The sequence below is a fragment of the Saccopteryx leptura genome, chromosome 1, assembly GCF_036850995.1.
Source record: "Saccopteryx leptura isolate mSacLep1 chromosome 1, mSacLep1_pri_phased_curated, whole genome shotgun sequence".
NCBI classification, from domain to species: domain Eukaryota; kingdom Metazoa; phylum Chordata; class Mammalia; order Chiroptera; family Emballonuridae; genus Saccopteryx; species Saccopteryx leptura.
This window is the reverse complement of record NC_089503.1, coordinates 303274770-303289514: the sequence shown is the minus strand read 5'-3', so window position 1 is coordinate 303289514 and position 14745 is coordinate 303274770. Positions and strand designations below refer to the sequence as shown.

The 14745-nt window shown below is 45.6% G+C and overlaps 1 long non-coding RNA gene across 2 annotated transcripts; it reads left to right on the top strand.

Annotated features, from left to right (window-relative positions):
- The first annotated feature begins 78 nt into the window (after positions 1–78).
- Positions 79–13610, top strand: LOC136386174 (uncharacterized). Of its 2 annotated transcripts, XR_010747904.1 has the most exons (4): positions 79–383; positions 1879–1981; positions 2072–2422; positions 13184–13610. It is a non-coding gene; the product is annotated as an uncharacterized lncRNA (long non-coding RNA). The 2 variants fall into 2 exon arrangements; XR_010747901.1 differs by lacking the exon at positions 13184–13610 and having other exon boundaries at positions 87–383; positions 2072–3690.
- Positions 13611–14745: the final 1135 nt, after the last annotated feature.

Genomic DNA, 14745 nt, shown 5'->3' with positions numbered 1-14745 from the left:
GCAGCGCAGGGCCGGGCGGGAGGGAAGGTGGCGGGAGGGGGGCGGGAACGCGCGCAGGCACCGCCCCCTCTCCGTGGGCGCTGGACCAGCCGCGCACCGAGGGCGCCCGTGGGGCCTTGGGGACTGAGGAGCCCCTGCCCGGGACACAGCACCACCCTCTCGGGAAGGAGAGCTCGCTTCGGAGGATCTTCGTTCTCCTCTTTCCTTTGCACCTGAGCTCACCACCCACCTGGCCCGAGCCCGAGCTGCAGGGCGGAAGCCGCGCGCCGTCTTCAGGCGCCCACTTCTCGGCCGGACCCGGGGAGGCGCCGGAGTAATGAGGCATAAACGCGGGGCTGGGCGCGCTGGGGGAGGCGGCGCGGGGAACCAACGAGTGATCTGCGGTAGGTGCCATCTCGCTTTCTGGGTGCCCTGAGTGCTCGGCTATCCCCTCCTTCCTCTGCCTCGTCTTCCTCCTTTAACCAGGGAGGGGAGCAGGACAGTCAACTGAAGAAACATAGGGCCCAGGGACACTGGGAACATCGTGGGGCTCTCTGGCATGGAGTCCAAAGTATGACCCTTATCTCACTGCCCAAGCCATCTGTGGAAGGCTGGACTTCGCCTTTGCTCTGGGGACCGCCTCTGGTGCCAGGCCCCTGACCCAATACTTCTCCCTTGATCTGAGACTGGGGTGGGAGGACAGGAGCATCAGATGGGGGCCCCTCACACTTCATGGCAAACAGGCACACTCCAGGCTTCACAGGGCTGTCTCAGCTCCTGCAGCAGCTGAGGGAACAGACCTGCCCACGGAAGGGCACTTGCTGGGCATGACATGAAAGGACCACATTTTCACATCCCCAAATCATGACACATTGTCTGACAGAAACAGTGGATACTGGGACTCAGAATGTCCATGGATGTGTGATCATATATACTCATCATCATGAAGCCAAAGACCCTGCAATGCCAGCAGGAGCAGGTCTGAGTGCCCCCTCTCCACCCTATCCTGTGGTCTTCCTCCCGCAAACTGGCTATGCAGGAACTGATACATCTTTTTTTAATGGAATTTATTGGGATGACATTGATTAATAAAATTATAGAGGTTTCAGGTATAACTTACATTTGTAGAGTACTCTGAAATTTACAAAACCACTTTCAAAAGTATAATTTCATATCACTAGGGGAAAGCTGTCCACTCTCCTGCCTGGCATGCTAAAGGCATAAATGATCTGAAGTGTTCTAATCCTCACTCTGACTCTGATGGCTATTTTGTTTAGGAGAGGAATCTTTATCATTTGTTGGTTTCTAATTTTGTCCATCTTCCTCTTCTTTGCCTTTTGATACCTGAGCTTGCTCTTCTGGGATTGCTCTGTTGGTTAGAAGAGTTCTTTGTACCTGTAGCCCCTGCATCCTACCTCCTGCTTCCTGCCTCCCAACGGATTTCAGGGTTTTAGGGCAAGAACTGCAGCGGAGAGAGGCCCTTTTCTCTTCCCATTGACTGTGTGTGTGTGTGTGTGTGTGTGTGTGTGTGTGTGTGTGTGTGTGAATAGACCTTGTTTTTGTTGTTGGAGAGAGAGAGAGAGAGAGAGAGAGAGAGTGAGAGAGAGAGAGAGAGAGAGAGAGAAAGAGATCAGTTGATCCAGGGATAACAAGAGTAGCCACGAGGGAAAGAGAGCCGATAAGAAACCAGGAGATGGTGATTACCGGCAGTAATAAATGACACTGCACAGAGAGCCGGTGCCAAGGATTCTCCCCCAATGTCTCCCAGAAAGAGGCAGAAGGAAGAGTAAGGGGGAAATGGAAAGAACACCAGAGAAAAACCTGGACTTAGAGCACTCTGGGGTGAGCTGGCTAGCCTGGCCTGGGCACTTCTTTCACTTCCCTGTCACTTCCCTCAAGGCTGGGATCCAGTCTCCACCTACTGCCCCAGGGCCTGTCTTCAGCCTCTCTGGGAGGAGAGGTTCCCGGGAAAGCCGGAGTCCTAAAGCTGGAGGTGTGGCCTGTAAGTGTGTAGGCTGGGAGGCGGGATTCCTATGTTCTGTTTTGGTCCTGTTGCCAGATTGTTGCATGCACAACCTCTGTTTTTTCCTAGCCCCTTCTGTGTTATGGAGAGAAGACACGCGTGACAGGCTGAGGGGACACAGCTCAGGTTGCTGAATGAAGCCTGAAGAATTAGGAGGCTGGAGGGTTGGCCCCCATCAAGTGGTGTTGGGGAGCACCTGGCCCTTGGCCCAGAGAGGAAACCTGGATACCTGTTTTTCTTGCTGGCCAACCCGGACTTTCCTCACACCTTTAGCTTTAGTCCTATCCCTGCTCCATGCCTCTTTCTCTCCTAGTGCAGATACCCCTGTCAGGCCCCAGCTGGACTCCACAGCTGATGAGAAGGTGTCTGTCCAAGCTCAGAGCTCTGAGGGTCAAAAGCTTCTATCTCACACAGCACGAGGTAACTTTCTGGGGCTGGCCTAGGGGACCCAAGTCTCTTCTCCCCTCCCTCACAGGCGGGAAGGTCAAGGAGGACTCACTTGGGCTCTGGGCTTTGCCCAGTCCTCACCTTGGAGGGCAGGGCCAAGCCAGCTATCTGGGTTAATGAGGTGCTAGCAGGCACAAATGGAGGCAGCTGAGAGGAAGGGTGTCCTCTTTGGCCTAGAGTGGGGGATTGGGGAAGCTGAGGGCTCAGTGTGGAGGGTGCCAGGTCCTGTGAGGCATGACCGAGAGGTGAGGCCACTGGTCACAGCTGCCAGTGTCTTAGTCCAGAACTGATGCCCTCTTCTTTTCTTTTTTACTTCCTCCTTCCCTCCCTCCCTTCCTTTCATGCTTATTGGTAGTACTCCTCTGCTCAAGGCACTAAGAGTATACAGAATATATATTCCTAGTATGAGGGATTGTTCTGTTCCTGGAAAAAGAGACAGCCCCTGACCTCCAGGAGATTACAGACTAATATGAGGAGACAGACAGACTAATGGTGAACAGAATGTTGATATATGTTATACATATAAAGAACGAACCAAGATCTGTGGGAACACTTTGGAGGGACTAATAACTACATATGAGAATCAGGAAGGCTTCATAGAAGAGGTGAGCTTTGTGCTGGGACTTTAAGGATGAGTTTGCTGGGCAGAGTAGGAGGGAAGGGCTTTTCGGGAGGAGGGAACAGCATGAGCAAAGACAGAGATGTATAGAAGCATGGTTAAAAAGAAAGGAGGAGAGGGCAGGCTTTCTCAATGGCCTCCTAAAAGTCTGCATAAATGGACTTCTGGGGACATTCCATCTTCCAAGCAGCTGATCTTTGGGTGGTGACTTAGGAGGACAAACCCTCTTCCTGGTATTCAAGGACATCCACAATGTGACCTTGATATACTTCCTGCTCTACCCCTGGACATGTCCCTCCTCTCTGCATCTGCCTGGCTTCCCTAGTTCCACGCCTTTGCCCAAGCACTTTTCCTCAGATGCCATACTGTTCTTACATCTCCACTTCCTCGTCCTTCAAGGCCCTTCAGGAACTGCTTCCTGTAGGAAAATTTTCCTGATGCTCCCCCAGCCAGAGTGATCACTCTCTTCCCGGTTTTCAACTGCCTCGGCCTCTGTGTTTCTCCAAAAGGCATCGCTCTTACTCTGCCTAGTACTGCTGCATATATATGTCTGTGTCCCTCACTATACTCTGAGCTCCTTGAGGGCAGGGACCAGCTCCTAGTGGGGCCTGGGCACCTCAGCCTCATGGTGACCAAAAGTATACGTAATTAAGAAGTTTAAGCCTGACCAGGCGGTGGCGCAGTGGATAGAGCATTGGACTGGGTTGCAAAGGACTCAGGTTCAAAACCGGGAGGTTGCCGGCTTGAGCGCAGGCTCATCCAGCTTGAGTGCAGGGTCACCAGCTTGAGTGTGGAATTATAGACATGATCCCATGGTCATTGGCTTGATCCCAAGGTCGCTGGCTTGAGCAAGGAGTCACTCGCTCTGCTGAAGCCTCCCTCCCCCACAAGGCACATATGAAAAAGCAATCAATGAACAACTAAGGTGTTGCAACAAAGAATTGATGCTTCTCATCTCTCTCCTTTCCTGCCTGTCTGTCTCTATATGTCCCTCCCTCTGTCTCTATCACAAGAAAAATAAAAAAAAAAAGGAAAAGAAGAAGTATAAGGTTCTGGGTTGGTGTTTATGGACTTGAGCTGCGTTGACTTGCTAGAATCATATAGAATCGACATTTAGGTAGACTTGCCTACTCTGTCATCTCTCTATTCCTGCCTTTGCTTTGTAAATAACTGGAATTTTTCCATAACTTCCATTTGGCATACCTGGTTCATTACTGTCGCTTAAGCATTTCTTTGGTGCCCCTTCTGAAGGCTCTAACCCTTTCAGACCAACAAGTCATACAAATTTTACCTTGCTCACGTGTCAATTCTGATGGATTAGTAGTGGTTTCCCTAGTCTATTAAGAAAGATTCTATGGCAGGGGTCCCCAAACTGCAGCCCCCTGAGGCCATTTTTCTGGCCCCCCGCTGCACTTCTGGAAGGTATACCTCTTTCATTGGTGGTCAGTGAGAGGAGCAAAGCACAGCGTCGCTCACGTACAGTACTACTTCCAGTGACGCCAGATGCACGCGTCATGGCTCGGGAAGCGCGTCATATCACTTGTTACGGCTAGCAGTGACAAATATGGAACTGGACATTGACCATCTCACTAGCCAAAAGCAGGCCCGTAGTTCCCATTGAAATACTGGTCAGTTTGTTGATTTAAATTTACTTGTTCTTTATTTTAAATATTGTATTTGTTCCCGTTTTGTTTTTTTACTTTAAAATAAGATATGTGCAGTGTGCATAGGGATTTGTTCATAGTTTTTTTTATAGTCCGGCCCTCCAACGGTCTGAAGGGCAGTGAACTGGCCCCTTGTGTAAAAAGTTTGGGGACCGCTGTTCTATGGATTATTGAAGTGGAGAAATCAGAAGAAAGAGCACAGAAGAAAGAGCACTAAGATGGCTTAGCAATGCCTGCCTGGGGGGGGGGGGTTAGAGGGGCTCTTTCTGTCTTAGTGTGAAGAGGTTAGTTTATCAGATACTTTTCTTACCTTAAACCAAGATTGGGGCACTGTGAGGTCACGGGACCTTTGCCTCCGGTGGAAGCTGAGGGGGGGTGTAGATAGAAGAAGAGGAGAGGGCTCCAAAGGTAGGTTTGCCTTCTTGGAATTCCTTGGGAGCAGAGCTTGGAGTCAGATGTCTGAATATCCAGGTGTGTGCTCTGACCAAGCCCCCAGGGGGCCTGTGGAATTTTAGCCAGGCCAATAGGGCCTTTGTGGCTCAGGAATCCCTGACAGGTTCCTTAGCAGATGAGGCGAAGGCGATGACACTGAGTCCCCCACCTGGGAGAATGTTCCCCACTCTTCTCTCCTGTCTTGCAGCGCAGGCCCTCAAGAATGACAAAAACGTAACAAAAGGGAGTGACCTCTAGGGGTGTTTTACTTCATAGCTGTCTATCTTTGCCCCATTGCATCTGGGAGCCATGGTCTCCCCTAGTGGCAGCCCCTGGAAATGCAATGAAATTTGATGGTTCCTGGAGCGAGGAGTAGATAGCCCCCCAAGTCCTGGTCTTTCCCAGTTGAACAGGACCGATATGGCCTTGCAATCCAACATTCCTCCCCATGCAGGAGTGCTGGTTGACAGCGGTGGCAGATGACCCTTGCCTCTGCTTGGTAACCTCCAGCAATGCTGCTCTCAGTCTGTGCCTTCAAGTGGTTCTATTCCGTGAAAGTGTGGTCACTTCCTTCAAGTCCCCTCAGCTCTAAGCAGTCGTTTGATTTCCAGTCTCAGGTCTGTACTGACATGGGGTCTCTACCTCCTTACCCTGAGGGTGAGCGAAAGTACAAGTAATTAAGAAGTTTAAGGTTCTGGGTCAGTTTTCAAAGTTATAAACAGCCCCACTCTGTACTATGGTCAACTACTACTAACTCTGTGACCCATATCACTTAGCCCAGGGTCACGGCCTGCTCAGGGCACATGTGTTTTATGGCTGTCTCAGCCCATCTCATTATGACACACCATGCCCAGCCCAGGGAGACAGGCAGATATTTCACTCTGAGAGTAGATGCTAGCACAGCAGTCCTAAATCCTTATTTCTAATTTAATTTAACAACCCTGATTTTCAGGAAGTCCTTTTGTATGTCTGACCCAAATACCTCCAGCTTAAGCTTCAAGTAATTTCCTCATGCTCTGGAAAATATCTTTCTCTGTATTGTGAACTCCTCTTTGGATCATTGAACCACAATTCGGGTCATTTTAGCAGGACCCAAAACCCCATCCTTCAGAGACCAAAGTTCTCAGTTCGGGTTCACACAGGCAGGCACCTAGGTCTCAGGACCCATCCAGAGTGCCAGGCCTGTGCTGAATGCTCAGCATAGACTAATCGACCTCCCCCTTACTGCAACTCAGAGAGATAGGCACTCCTGGTATTATCCCATTATTAGATGCAAGACTGAGTTTCCCAGGTAACATTACAAGGTAACGTGGCTAGGGCCACAAAGCCCGCATACGTGACAGCTGGGATCCAACCCCCGCATCTAACAAGGCTTCAGAGCGGGCATTTAGTCCGACCGCTGGCCTCCAGACAGAAGGTCTCTGGGAGCATTTAGGCCTGTGTCTTCCTCTGACCTCGTGCCCATTTTATGTTGGTCTCCACCCTAATTTTGCATCAGTCCTTCTCATCCTTCACTCATGGTCTTATGCCTTCCTACTGTTTTTTGTTTCTTGTTTCTCATGTCAGTGTCTTCGCTGAAAAGCAAGCCATTTACAAGTGTTTTAGAGGCAGGTAGACCTGACTTCTCTAGGTGTTTATCCTTATATGTAAAACAAGGACAATAAGACTAAATTTTAGGATGATGATAATAATACCAGCTATCTTTTTAATAAAGCAATTTCTATGTGCCAGCATAATTAAGCACTTGACACATTTCTTTTCTTTTTTCTCCCCCCCTTTTTTTGAGAGAGCGAGAGAGAGAGAAAGAGAGGGACAGATAAGGACAGACAGACAAGAAGGGAGAGATGAGAAGCATCAGCTTGTAGCTGCGGCACCTTAGTTGTTCATTGGTTGCTTTCTCATATGTGCCTTGACCAGGGGACTTGAGCTGAGTCCGTGATGCCTTGCTCAAGCCAGCACCCTCAAGTTTCAAGCCAGTGACCTTTGGGCTCAAACCAGTGACCACGGAGTCACTTATGATCCCACGCTCAAGCTGGTGACCTCAGGGTTTCAAATCTGGGTCCTCAGCATACCAGGTCAACAGCCTATCCACTGTGCCACTGCCTGGTCAGGTGACACATTTCGTTTCATATTCACAAAACCCTATGAGTTAGACATTATCCTCTTATAAAAAATGAAGAAACAGGCTCAGAGAGGTTCCATTCCATATTCAAGATGATGGAATTAGCTGGAAGAAAAGTCAGTGTTTGAACTCAAATTGCCTCGCTCCACAACCACTATTGTATAGGGGAAAAAATGTGCTTGCGATGGGTAAGCCTGCCATAGGGCAAGAAAACCACAGAAAACTGACTGCCTCGTTTCAACCCTAAAGGTCATCCCAGCATTCAAAGTAACAGAAATATAACTCTCAAAGGCTTGAGAAGTGACACTGGTCTTTGCTAAAGGCTGTTGACCTGAAGCACAAGGTTCTGTGGCTCACCGCACAGCAATATTTCCCAAAAGAGCATCTCTACACATCAGTCCCTGACCCCAAAACATTACTCCTCATAGCATCTGTTCAGACCTCTCCCACTCTCTGTTTCCTTCCATCCCTTCTTCCTGCTTGCTTTTCCTCCCATAGCTGCATTCCCGTTCCTTTCTAGAGCCATCTACTCGTCTTCCCTTTGGGAGTGCTATCCATCCTTCTGTTAGTAAAACCAAAGATTTTTCTGGAAGCTCACCATGCTCAAAAGGTGGGTAGTAAACCCACATAAGAATTGAATATGATTGTCTGTGAGCACTCAAGGCAGGTAGAAGGAACTCCTAAGGGGCTGATAGACAGCTGAGAGGAGGTTTAGAAAACTACTTTCCTCCTGGGTCCCTCATTCCATCTCCCTTTTTTCCCCTCTCTGTCAGTACCTGTGGAAGGGAGGAAGAAGTAAAGTTATTTGTCCCTCTTTACCATCTGACTCAATTCTGTACATTTTGCAAGACCCAGATCAATTCCTGCCCCCAGTCCTCCCGATTCTCCAACCCACAGTACCCTTTCCTACCCTTGATTCCTGCTGCTACCATTTGTCTTGACTTTATTGTTACCAAACTTTCCTTGGTGGGCGTCTTGTCTCTTAAGCTATGCTGTAAGCTCCTTAAAAGGAGGACCTTGTCCCTTCACGGTGTCCATCAAATGCTGGGCACATAAATTGATGGAACTTGAAATAGATACTAATAAAAGATTTGACAGGTGGCTGTAGAATAATGGTTAAGAATCTGGCCCTTAAGAGCCCGCATCCTGGCTCCATCTCTGTGGTAGACTGTCCCTGGGTTTCCGTGCTCTGTGGATCTGTACTCTCTGGGAGCATCTTCCCCTGGGTGTGGTCTGGAGTTGCTTTGGCCAATAGAGTGGAAGAGTGATGATGCACTAGTTCCAATCTTAGGTCCTAAAGGCCTAAGGTGCTTTCATTCTCTCAGAATCTTCCCACCATCATGAAGACAAGCCCAGGATAACCTGGAGGATGAGAGACCATGTGGAGGAAAGTCCAGTTATCCCAGCTGAGGCCATTCTAGGCCAGGTAGAGTAAAACTGACCCACGACCCCAAATGTATGAGTGAGCCCAGCTGAGGTTGGCCCTGCCTGCCCAAATCAGCAGAACTCCTGGCCCACCTATAGACTCACATACAAAAGTAAATAATTATCATTAGCAATTCAAGGTTTTGTGGGTGTTTGTTATGCAGCACTTATGTGGCAATAGATAACTGATGCCACCATTTAAAGCTATGTGACCTTGGGCAAACTGTTTAATCTCTATGTACCTCAACTTTCTTTTCTGTAAAGTGGGAACATAGTGAACATTGACAACTCAAAGCTGAGTCTCCCTTTCAGTGACTACTGTAGCTGAAAAGCTGCCTTACCCTAGGTCCTATCTGAGGCAGCCTACGTTCAATGACCAGCTAATGTGGAAGTATAAAGTTGGAGCCCTCTTGTTCCAGCTTGGAACAATTCTGCCGGGCCATCCTAGCCCCAGAGCTGCCTGTGGGATCTGCTAAGGTCTTTGTTGTGACTGTATCATCTCCCTACTTCTCATCTCTCTCCCTGTCAGTCTGTCCATCTGTCTCTCACTCTCGCTTACAAAAAAAAATTTATTTTTTTTTGCCAAAAAATAGTTACTTCTTTTATACCCCTTCTTAGGTTCATCCTTTATTATCATTTTGCCCCACTTGCTCTCGCTCACACTCTCTCTGCATAGCCTTAGAATTGATCAAAACAGAATTATATTTTAAATTCACATTGAATTTAAATGGAAACATTTTATTAGGATTGTACTTCCCCATGAGAATGGCAGAACATCCCGTGACTTCCCTAAATTTTTCAGAAGGGCAGTGTAGTGCTCATGTCTGGGGTCAGGCAGTCTTGATTTGAATCCTGGTTCTTCCACTGATTGGCTGTGTGGCCTTTGACAAGTTATTTAATCTCTCTGTGCCTCAAACTCTTTCTAGTAATAGTACCTAACTCCTATGGTCATGGTGAGGACCAAATAAGCTAGTACTATAAAGTGCTTGGAATATCACCTGATATTTTATAAGCACAATACATGTTTATGATATACTATAAGTAGAATGTATCAATGAATAAATGACTATTTATTGTTAAAAGAATTAGAGCTCAGAGCTAATGAACAACATGAAGAGATTATAGTATTAATAAGTTAAAGGCTTACAAAAGATGTAATAATGATTGTTAACTGCATTTTTTTTTAGGAGGATCACATCATAGTGTTGTTAAGTTAATCTAATAAGAATATGGTAAGAATGGTTTTGGAATGGTAGGAATAAACAAAGGAGTCAGTAAGTGATGGTTGAATGACAGCAAGCAAGAGACATGTGCCCAAATTAAAAAGAAAAAAAGAATGTGACCTTCTCTTATCCAATAATTTGGGGGTAAAAGGTACTGAACAAATTTTTTCTACAAGTCAGTAAATGTTTACAAAAATATGAAACACTGAAGTGCCTCTGATATATGTTCCTTTTATTTAAAAATGTCATGTTCATCTGTTGAAAGTAAATGTGAAACTTTCACTTCCTCTTCCTTGAAGTCATGCAAATATGCGAAGGGGAACAGACCCAGACAGGGTGGCTGAGAGTGCTGGCCAAGCTCTTTCTAACCACTGAGAACCAAGCAAAGGCACCGAGCACGCTCAGTAGCCCATAGTCATTGCCCAGATGCTTTTTAAGAATGATAAATGTTTTTAAGATAAATAGATAAGGCCTGGAGCTCTGCCATGGGTTTGTCACCTGCATAATACAAGGTGCCATTACTTTTAGTATGTCATTGCTTTTTGCTCAAGGGATTTATCTACCAGGAAGCAGGCATTCTTGGACAATTTGGGGCCCATGGAAATGAATACCATCATCACTCCTGCTGCCTCACTCTATATCTGAATCCACAATATTCCAACATGGGTCAAAATATCTCCTTTTTTTCCCCCATTTGTTTGAGAGAGAGGATGGGGAAAAGAGAAGGAGAGAAGCATCAACTTGTTCTACTTAGCTGTTCCATTTACTCTGTACTTATTGGTTGCTTCTCATATGTGCACTGACCAGGATCAAACTGGTGACCTCCACGCCACAACAATACTCTATCCACTCTGCCTCCCATCCAGGGCCCAAAAGATCTTTTTAATTTCACATTGTGCCCATAACAAAAATATATACATGACAGAGAAGATATGAGGACCTACCACGGGTCTGTGGTGATTACATTTAAAGAGAATTCACCAAAACTGATATTTTGGTGTCTTTTTGTTTGGGACTATGAAGCTTTCACATTCCAAGCTTAATAAAATTTGTGAGGATGACAGGCAAAGGTGTACCTAAGATGTGTGACAATAGCACAGAGTATTTTTTAACACCACAATAATAAAGTAAAATAACATTTCATGTCCTTACCAAATAAAAATAGTCCAACTTGCAATTCACCCTCCTTTTTACTGTTTTCAATTTTTTTTTTCTTTTTTTTTTTTTTCATTTTTCTGAAGCTGGAAACAGGGAGAAACAGTCAGACAGACTCCCGCATGCGCCCGACCGGGATCCACCCGGCACGCCCACCAGGGGCGGCGCTCTGCCCCCCAGGGGGCGATGCTCTGCCCATCCTGGGCGTCGCCATATTGCGACCAGAGCTACTCTAGCGCCTGAGGCAGAGGCCACAGAGCCATGCCCAGCGCCCGGGCCATCTTTGCTCCGATGGAGCCTTGGCTGCGGGAGGGGAAGAGAGAGACAGAGAGGAAAGCGCGGCGGAGGGGTGGAGAAGCAAATGGGCGCTTCTCCTATGTGCCCTGGCTGGGAATCGAACCCGGGTCCTCCGCACGCTAGGCCGACGCTCTACCGCTGAGCCAACCGGCCAGGGCCTGTTTTCAATTTTAAACACAAATTAAAAGTATAAGTAAGTAGAGGTAAAATAACTTGATTTATTTCTTTGTGTTTACAACAGGGGTAGTCAACTTTTTTATACCTACCGCCCACTTTTGTATCTCTGTTAGTAGTAAAATTTTCTAACCGCCCACCGGTTCCACAGTAATGGTGATTTATAAAGTAGGGAAGTAACTTTACTTTATAAAATTTATAAAGCAGAGTTACAGCAAGTTAAAGCATATAAAAATAATTACTTACCAAGTACTTTATGTCAGATTTTTGCTAAGTTTGGCAGAATAAATCTTTATAAAACAACTTACTATAGTTAAATCTATCTTTTTATTTGTACTTTGGTTGCTCCGCTACCGCCCACCTGAAAGCTGGAACACCCACTAGTGGGCAGTAAGGACCAGGTTGACGACTACTGGTTTACAACAATGGTCTTTGTTTCCTTTGAATACACTGTTTAAATGCAGAGATATGCAGTTCTGCAGGGATGCAGTGCCCACCTACAATGAAGGGGGTTTGGGTGATTCCAAAGGAGGGGCCCTCATAACCTCATTCTGCAAAGCAGCCCATGTGGCTGAGTTGGGGGCTCCAGGGACCCACTGATAACTAGAGTTTCTTGAATGAAATTCTATGTAAAATGTAATGTTTTTTAAAGGATAAGTTATAAAAAAATGTTAATTAGAAATTTATCTATTATCAAAAGTATGAAGAAGAAAAAAAATAACTTTTCTCCCACCTTCTAAGTTCTTCTAACTGGGATAATAATCAAATTAACAGGAGACATTAAGAGGAGAAAAGGTCTAGAATCTATTAAGGATGTACTTATGGGGTGCTGTAAGATATAAGACCCAAGAAGCATCAGGCAGTTGAGGTTTATTTGCCGTTTTGGACAAAGGAGAAGGGACAGGAGTCTGGGATTTCAAAGGAAAAATAGGCAATTCACAGGTAGACAAGAACAAGCAAATATGTGGTAAACAAATTCTTTCTGGGCTGTACAGAAACAATGGGACACAGAGGGGAGGCCAACAAACAGGCTTTGCTAGATTTCTCCCTATTTGCCAATTTCAGTTTATATTATAATTATTTAACCAGTTTTGTTTCTCTGAAGGGGGGAGGGTCAAAAGTTCTTTTTTGAGTCTTTTGTTTCTTAATAACTAGCTTAAGATCAATATCTCAAAAGGCATATTTCGGGGTGACAAAATTTTGGTGTCCCTCAAAAGCCAATAATATCCCAGCATTTGTTTCGATTTAAAACTTAGATCAACAAGATGTTTTCTTATGGGAGGAATGTGTTATCACTGCTGTTTAAAATTGCTGTCAAGGTGATAATATAGAGCAGCCGGTTTCTGGTTGATTATTGCTTTAAAATTCTGTATAGACAATGTACCATATTGCTGGCCCTCGGTGACAGGTGAAGGGAGACTGTCTCCACGACTCTGCTCTTGCACTTGGTTGATAAGAGTTCTACCTTTCTTTTATAATGTGTCGGAACAGTGGCTCATGTCAAGAGACCAGGAAGATGCCTTGACTGTAGGCAGGAATATTTCAGGAAGGAGATGATGGTGAAAATCAATTGCCTTCTAACTGTGCTGAGTATCATGGTGCATATAATGCCTTGTTTTACAGCATAGTCGTCGGCTCCTCTTCTACTGGTTCCTCTCTCCATCCTGCTGTCCGGATACAGGTCCTGCCATCCTGGATTGTTGGAAGCCGATCAATGACTGCTGGTTGACAAAGTCACAGCAGAGAAGATCAACAGCTGCTGGTTGACAAAGTCACAGCAGAGAAAAGGCACAACGATACTTCCCCTTTTGAATTAATTTGGCCTTTTATTCCCCCTTTTTCTGGGTGTGTGTGCTATCATTTATGGCACAGGAATAATAGCACCATGCTTTCCCTGTAGATTCATAGTAATTTCTTTGGAAATGAGACAGAGGGTGTGAGTTCCACAGAAAAGCCTATAAGCCCCTTTGCCTGGGCTCATAGAAATAAGAGGCTGGCTATGATATCCCTTGAAAAGGGTTAAGTTTGTAGGAGAATTCCTTCTTATTAATCATGTTAGAAAAAATAGATTGTGACTTATGAATAGGTAGGAAACAGTAACTATACACAGAAGCACCTTTCAGCCTTCACTTAATTCATTATTTTACCTCCCTAGCCTTTTCATGTGGTAGAGTAGAGAAACTTTCCTTTCTTCTTGCATACTTGACCTGCAGGTGGTGGAACACTCTGAGAAAAATAAAGTTAGAACTTAACTAGTGTATGAATATAGTAGATAAATAAAATTTGACTAGACAACAGGACATTAGGTAAGGTAGAGTTATTAATCAGTACTGACCTTTTAGAAGTTTGCGCCAATATTGTTATTGCTGCTCAAGTTATTGTATAACTATACTTAGAATGACTTACCACCTGATTTATCGCTTATAGAAATGAATTAACTGTTGCCTAGAAATATGTAACCATAGTGAAACAAAAACAATTATTAATCAATGTATTCTGAAAACCATGTTATTGTAACTTAGTGTGTGTGTATAAAAATAAAGCTAGACCAGCCATTGGCAGAGATGCCTGGCAGTGAATGCTAAAAAAGAATTCAGCTCTCTCACTCGATTCGTGCCAACGCTGTCTCTTCCTGTGGGACCCCTGGATTCCCCCCGGGGCTGGATTCCGGCACTGGACCAGGAGGCTGACAGAGTCCCTATAGGGCCAGCAGAGACGGAAGGAGCCTGGATATCAAAGACTCCAGGGAGAGCACCCTGCATCTCCAAACCTTATTTAAGTGAGAGAGAAATAAGATTCCAGCTTTTACTGGGTTCCTGACAGTCCCAGGTATCAGAGAAGGACTTGACATTGAAAGAGCCTGAGATTTAAAGGTCAAATAGGTGTTTCGAAAGTAAAAAGAATTAAGAAAATTTCAAGAAACTGGAAGTTCAAGTAGAAAAGTCAAGAGTCAAGAGACAGAATGGTGAGTTTGTGGACTGCAAAGAAGCTCAGACAGGGAACTCAGTTCAAGTGGGAGTTGGGGTCCTGAGAATGGCAAATAATTTCCCTGTGTTCGTTGACATTACTTTTTTTTTTAACAGCTTTAATTAATTTTTAATGGGGTGACATTGATAAATCAGGGTACATATGTTCAGAGAAAATATCTCTAGGTTATTTTGACATTTGATTATGCTGCATTCCCA